The sequence below is a fragment of the Chiloscyllium plagiosum genome, unplaced genomic scaffold (genome assembly GCF_004010195.1).
Source record: "Chiloscyllium plagiosum isolate BGI_BamShark_2017 unplaced genomic scaffold, ASM401019v2 scaf_12265, whole genome shotgun sequence".
Classification (NCBI taxonomy): Eukaryota; Metazoa; Chordata; class Chondrichthyes; order Orectolobiformes; family Hemiscylliidae; genus Chiloscyllium; species Chiloscyllium plagiosum.
The window spans coordinates 11,927-18,225 of NW_025215122.1; the positions used below are offsets into that span (position 1 = coordinate 11,927).

The 6,299-nt window shown below is 42.6% G+C and overlaps 1 long non-coding RNA gene across 1 annotated transcript in view; it reads left to right on the forward strand.

The window, feature by feature from the left end:
• LOC122548169 overlaps window positions 1-6,299 on the forward strand; it is a 20,534-nt gene that overhangs the window by 6,900 nt on the left and 7,335 nt on the right. The window contains exon 2 of the long non-coding RNA XR_006311182.1: window positions 3,688-3,794. This is a non-coding gene — a long non-coding RNA (uncharacterized LOC122548169). The remainder of the gene's footprint in view (window positions 1-3,687; window positions 3,795-6,299) is intronic.

The following is a 6,299-nucleotide window of genomic DNA, read 5'->3' on the forward strand; positions in this document are numbered from 1 at the left end:
AGAAAAGAGTGGCTAAAGTAAATGTTGGTCCTTTGGAAAATGAGAAGGAACATTTAATTATGGGATATCACAGTGGAGGAAACAAATATCTTGCCAATAATTAGCAAAGAGACAAAGATAGGTGAGGATTTGGAAACTATCATTATTACGGAACAGCTAGTGTTGGACTGTTGGAGTTGATTGAGCTAATGACAGAAAAGTCTTCTGACCCTGTTGGAATGCATCCCAAGATACTCAAGGAGATGCCAGGAGAAATAGCAAATGCACTGGCAGTAATTTTCCAAAATTCACTGGACTCTGTGGCAGTCCCAGCAGATTGGAAAGCAGCAAAAGTGATGCCACGTTTTTAAAAAGGACGTGGACAAAAGGTGGGGAATTATACACAAGTTATCGTATTCTCTGTAGTGGGAAAGATGCTTGGGTCTATTATCAAGGAAGAAATAGCAGGGAATCTTAATAGAAATTGTCCCATTGGACAGACAGAGCATGGGTTCATGTAGGGCAGGTCATGCTTCACAAATCTTTTGGAATTCTATGAAGACATTTCGAGCAAGGTGGACAATGGGGACCCAGTGTACCCGGATTTCCAAAAGGCCTTCAACAATTGCTGTGTAAGAGGCTGTTGCATAATATAAAGGTGCATGGCATTAGGAGTAGAGTATTTGCATGGATAGAAGATTGGTTGACTAACGGGAAGCAAAGTGTGGGGATAAGTGAGTACTATTCTGGCTGGCAATCAGTGACTAATAGTATGCCTTAGGGATCAGTGTTGGGACTGCGATTATTTAGAATTGATACAGATGATTTGGAGTTGGTGACCACATGTAGGGTGTCAAAGTTTGCATATGACACTAAGGTGAGTAGCAGAACAAAGTGTGCGGAGGACTGTGAAACTTTGCAGAGGAACATAAATATATTGAGTGAGTGGGCAATGGTCTGGCATTTAGAATAGAATGTTCATAAATGTAAAGTCCTACTGTTTGGTTGGTTGGATTATTACATGCTTTTTAAAAAGTTGCATCATTTGCTATGCAGGGGCACCTGAGTAACCTTCTGCATGAAGGTTGGTCACCAGGTACAACAATCAATTCAGAAAGCAAATGGAATTTTGGCCTTCATTGCTGAAGGGATTATGTTTAAAAGCAGAGGTTATGTTCCAGCTGTATTGGGTGCTGGTGAGGCCACACCTGGAGTACTGCATGCAGTTTCTGTCTCCTCACTTGCTCAAGGATGTACCGGCACAAGAGGGAGTGCAGAGGAGGTTAACTAGGTTGATTCCAGAGTTGAGGGGGTTGGCTTAAAAGAGACTGAGTAGATTGGGATTATATTCATTGGAAATCATAAGAATGGGAAACATACAAAATAATGAATGAAATGGATAAAATAGAAGTAGAGAGAATGTTTCCACTGGCAGATGAAGCCAGAACAAAAGGGCATCACCTCAAGATTAGAGGCAGCAAATTTAGGACTGAATTGACAAGAAACCTCTTGACCTCTATGGAATTCATTGCCCAGGGAAGTAGCTGATGCTAGTTCAGTAAACGTTTTTAAAGCTAAGGTATTTAAAAGAATTAATTAATTAATTAATTAAGAGATTATGGTGAGAACGTTGGTAAATGGTTATGCGTCCACGAAATGATCAGCCATGATCTTAATGAATGGCAGAGCAAGCTCAAAGGGCAGGACGGCCTTCTCCTGTTCCTAATTCTTTTGTTGTTATATTTTGCATTCCTCCCGCACTCTTGACTTTCAGGTGCTGGTGTTGGATTAGGATGGACAAAATTAAATTTCACAGAACACCAGGTTATAGTCCAACAGGTTTATTTGGAAGCACTCGCTTTGCAGCTTCTTCATCAGGTGGTTGTGTGATTTTTAACTTTGTATCTCACTCTTGTCACTGATAAACAGCAACAAAAGCCACGAAAAAGTGAGCATGCTCCAGGCAACAATGGGCCCCTGGTGGTTGATGTCAGCGGAAGACCAATGGAAAGGCAGGGGCACAGCTGGAGGACCTGGCGGGGCATTTGGTCCTCCGACCAATCAGAGTAAATTAGGGACGGGGCTAGACTATACCACGTGATCATCCTCAGGGTGGGCGCTGATGTGCGGGACGTGTGGATGGAGAGCTGTTGGTAAGGAAAGAAATAAACAGCAGGAAGTTGGACGGAAATGGTGTTGGTATGGGCTGACAGTTTTACAAACATTTGGTGCACATCGGAAAATACAAATTTGAAACTTACAATCCCGTTTTTGCAGTAAACTGGAAAATAACCTCATCGTGTGATCGCCGCCATTTTTATTCGGGGCAAAGATTCACTGGACACATGCGCTGCCGCCAGCTTTGTCGGGGGCAAAGTTCAGAGGTGTGTATGTGCAGCCCTCCCTGGTAGAGAGTCATAGGGCAGGATTTACCCAGAGCACATTCAAACCCAGAGAAATGGATGTTTTTTTTCTGGATTTGTTTCTTCATCCATTTAAATGATTTGGATGTGAATAGAGCCGGTATGGTTCGTAAGTTTGCAGATGACACCAAAATTGGAGGTATTTTGGACAGTGATAAAGGTTGTCTCAGAATACAATGGGATATTGATCAGATGGGCCAATGGGCTGCGGAGTTGCAGATAGGGTTTAATTTAGATAAATGTGAGGTGCTGCATTTTAGAAAAGCAAATCAGAGCAGGGCTCACACTGAATTGTAAGGTCTTGGAGAGTCTTGATGAACAAAGAGACTTGGAATGCAGATTCATAGTTCCTTGAAAGTCAAGTCACAGGTAGATAGGACAGTGAAGAAATTGTTTGGGATTCTTCCCTTCGTTGGTTAGAGCATTGAGTAAAGGAGCTGTACAGGACATTGGTTAGGCCACTTTTGGAATATTGTGTGCAATTCTGGTCTCCCTCTTATCAGAAAGAGGCACTGAAACATGGAAGGTTTGAGAATTGATTGTTTAAGGATGTTGCCAGGGTTGGAGGGTTTGTGTTGCAGGAAGAGGCATAATAGGCTGGGGCCATTTTCCCTCGAGTGTCATAGGCTGAGGTGTGATGTTGAAGAGGTTTATAAAATTGTGAGGGGCATGGATAGTGTAAATAGACAACGTGTTTACCCTAGGGTGGTGGAGCCCAGAACTAGAGAATATAGGTTTAGGGTGTGAGGGGAAAATTCAAAAGGAGCCTAAACGGCAACGAAAATTGTGACATTTAAAAGGCATTTTAATAGGAAGGGTTCAGAGGGATGTCGGTCAAGTGCTGGCAAATGGGAATAGTTTAGGTTAGAATATCTGGTTTGCATAGATGGGTAGGACTGAAGAGTCTGTTTTTGTGCTAGACATCTTTGACTGTGGGATCATAAAAGTGAACACTGATCTGATTCACCTCTGGGCTCCTTGATGTCCACTTGTTCATTATCTCGCTTCCTCAGTCTCACATGAGTGTATTTTTGCCATGTTTAGTATTTTACTACCATGTTCACAGACCTTTTTGTAAATGGATTGTCCACTGCTGCCTGACTCCTGACCGTATGCTGCTCCATTATCAGGTTATTTTTTCCACAATATCTTTGACAGTCAAGAATTTTTGCCAATAGTGAGTGGATTTTTCTTCCATTTCTGACAGTCAAATTCTGCACCATTTTCATTCCCTATAATTCATATTGCACTCCCTGAAACATCATGTGTATTTCTCCTTCCACAGATACCAGTGATCATTGCCAAAGCCGTTTTGCCTGTGGAGAGGGTGATGTTTGACTTCCTTGTACATCTGCAGTTTGAATGGTGAAGGCACTCCCACAATGTGGTTGGGTAAGGGACATTACAGATTATTCACTCAGCGATACTGAAAAGTAGAAGATATCTGTACAAATCAGCATGTTTTTAGTTTCACAAAAATATTGAGAACTTTTGACATAAGGCCACAGCTGGAGAATATTATGTCCGGTGACCAAAACCATTGCCAAATAAGCAATTTTTTTCAGGAATGCCTTAAAGGAAGAAAACAGATCTTGGAGGGTGGGAATTCCAGACGGTGTTGCCTTGGAATCTATAGAAACACTCACACAGCTGAACTCAAAAATAAACACATCATTGGGAGTCTAAACTAAAATGAGTTATTGAAATATGAAAGGGTGTGTGGTGCAGGAAGATAGGAATGATTACAGCCAATAATTAAGTCAAGGGTGTGAAAGTAAATTGCTGTTGCTTGTAAATGGGAGCCATTTAATGGATCAGCAAGTTCTGGTACAAGTGAGCACTTGGGCGGTAGAGTTTTCAATATTCTGGAGATTATAGGGAGGGTGATTGTGGGATGCCGGGCAGGAGTGGGTTTAGATAACGAAATCTAGAGTTAACAAAATGAATGAATGAGAGTTTCAGTAAATGAGCTGAGACTGTGGTGAGGTCAGGTGATATCACTGAAGTCGAAATAGTGGTCTTGGAGTGGGACTGGTCTCTGGAATTCAGCTGTTTGTCAGTTTGTGAAGCAAGTCTGTAACAAGATCAGGAACTGAGTGGCCCTGGCAGAACCCAAACTGGGTGTCCCAGAAGGTTATTTCTGAGCAGCTGCGTGACAGCACTGTTGATGACACCTTCCACCACTTCACTGCTGAGCGAGTGTCAGCTGATGGAGGGAAATTGGCTGGGTTGGCTCTGTCCTGCGTTTTTGTATTGAACATCCCTGGGAAATGTTGCACAATGTCAGTAGGTGCCAGTGCTGGACTTGTCTTGGTGGGCAGCAATTCCTGGAGCACAGCCATCAGTATTATTGCCACAATGTTGGTAGAGCCGACAGCCTTTACACTACTTCTCCATTTCTTGATCTGATTTGAAATAAGTTTTCAACCAAGTTGATTCACATCTGTGATGTCAGGGACCAATGTAGAAGGCTCATCCACTTGGCACTGCTGGCTGAAGATTGCTGCAAATGCTGTCCTCTTATCTGTTGCATGGATGTGTGAGACCCCTCCATCAGTAAGGTTGGGGATATCTGTGATGCTTCCTGCAGTGAGTTGTTTAATTGTCCATCACCATTCCTGACTAGGTGTGGCAGAACTGCAGAGCTCAGATCTGATCCATTGGTTTTTGGATCACATAGTTCTATTTGGTGTTCCTTGCGCTGTTTGGCATGCAGGTTGGGTAGCTTCACCAGGTTGGCACCACATTTTTAGGTATGCCTGGTATTGCTCCTGGCATGCCCTGCGGAACTCTCCATTGAACTAGGGTTGATCCCCTGGCTTGATGTTAATGGTTGAATGGGGAATATACCAGGCCATAAGATTTCAGATTGGACTGGAGTACAGTTCTCCTGCTGTTTTGGCCCACAGTGAGACAGAAGTTGCAGGGTCAAGAGGGCTGATTGTGTTGTTGTATTTTCCAGTGCATTGGTAGATGTAATGTCCATCCAGTTTCATTCCTTTGTTGAGACTGTGCAGTGATTAATACAATGAGTGATTTGATGGGCCACTGTCAGGAATGCAACTTCTAAAAAAAAGGTTTTGTGATTTACACATGAAAGAAGTGAAACTATCATGGTATTCGAACAGATGAAAGACTCAACAGACAATCGAAGTATTTTCCAATGGATAATTTCAGTTACATCACACTAAATCTTTGGTATAAATTCCGTGCCTTAGAATTATGCCCTCCACAATCACCTGATGAAGGAGCGGTGCTCCGAAAGCTAGTGTGCTTCCAATGAAACCTGTTGGACTATAACCTGGTGTTGTGTGATTAGTAACTGAGAATATTACAGCACTACTAACAGGGCTGCATGTAAACAGTCTCAGTCCAGTTAATCAATACATTCGGAAGGATTTCCTCCAAGTTTGATGACGCAATATTCGTCAAAACCGTCAACTTCAACCTGCAATGTTGTTGTTAACAAAAACTTCAGGCTGACACAAAGCTCCCCACCCCACTGCAATGTGGTAACTGGGCCCGGCCCAGGAATTGGAACTGGGATATTTGTGGACTGTGATCTCAAAGGAAGCGAGCAAACACAATTCTGACAGATTAGTCCTCAAAGATGAGTAGCAAGTTTGAGACAAGGCAGGTGGTATACCATCTTGCACTTAGCTTAATTGCATTTCATATTTACAGTCGTGTTTTGCAAAGTGTAAAGAACTATGTGTTTTTTTTTTCATGGTTGGGGAGTTTTATTCTAGTTGATCACAGTTGCCCCCTCTCGCTCCCCAAGTCAAATCATAGGATCTATGACAAAACAATAAACTGCAGGTGCTGGAGATCTGAACCCCAGAAACAAAGTGCTGGAGAAACTCAGCAGTTCTGAGGGCATCGGTGAAGAGAAAAATA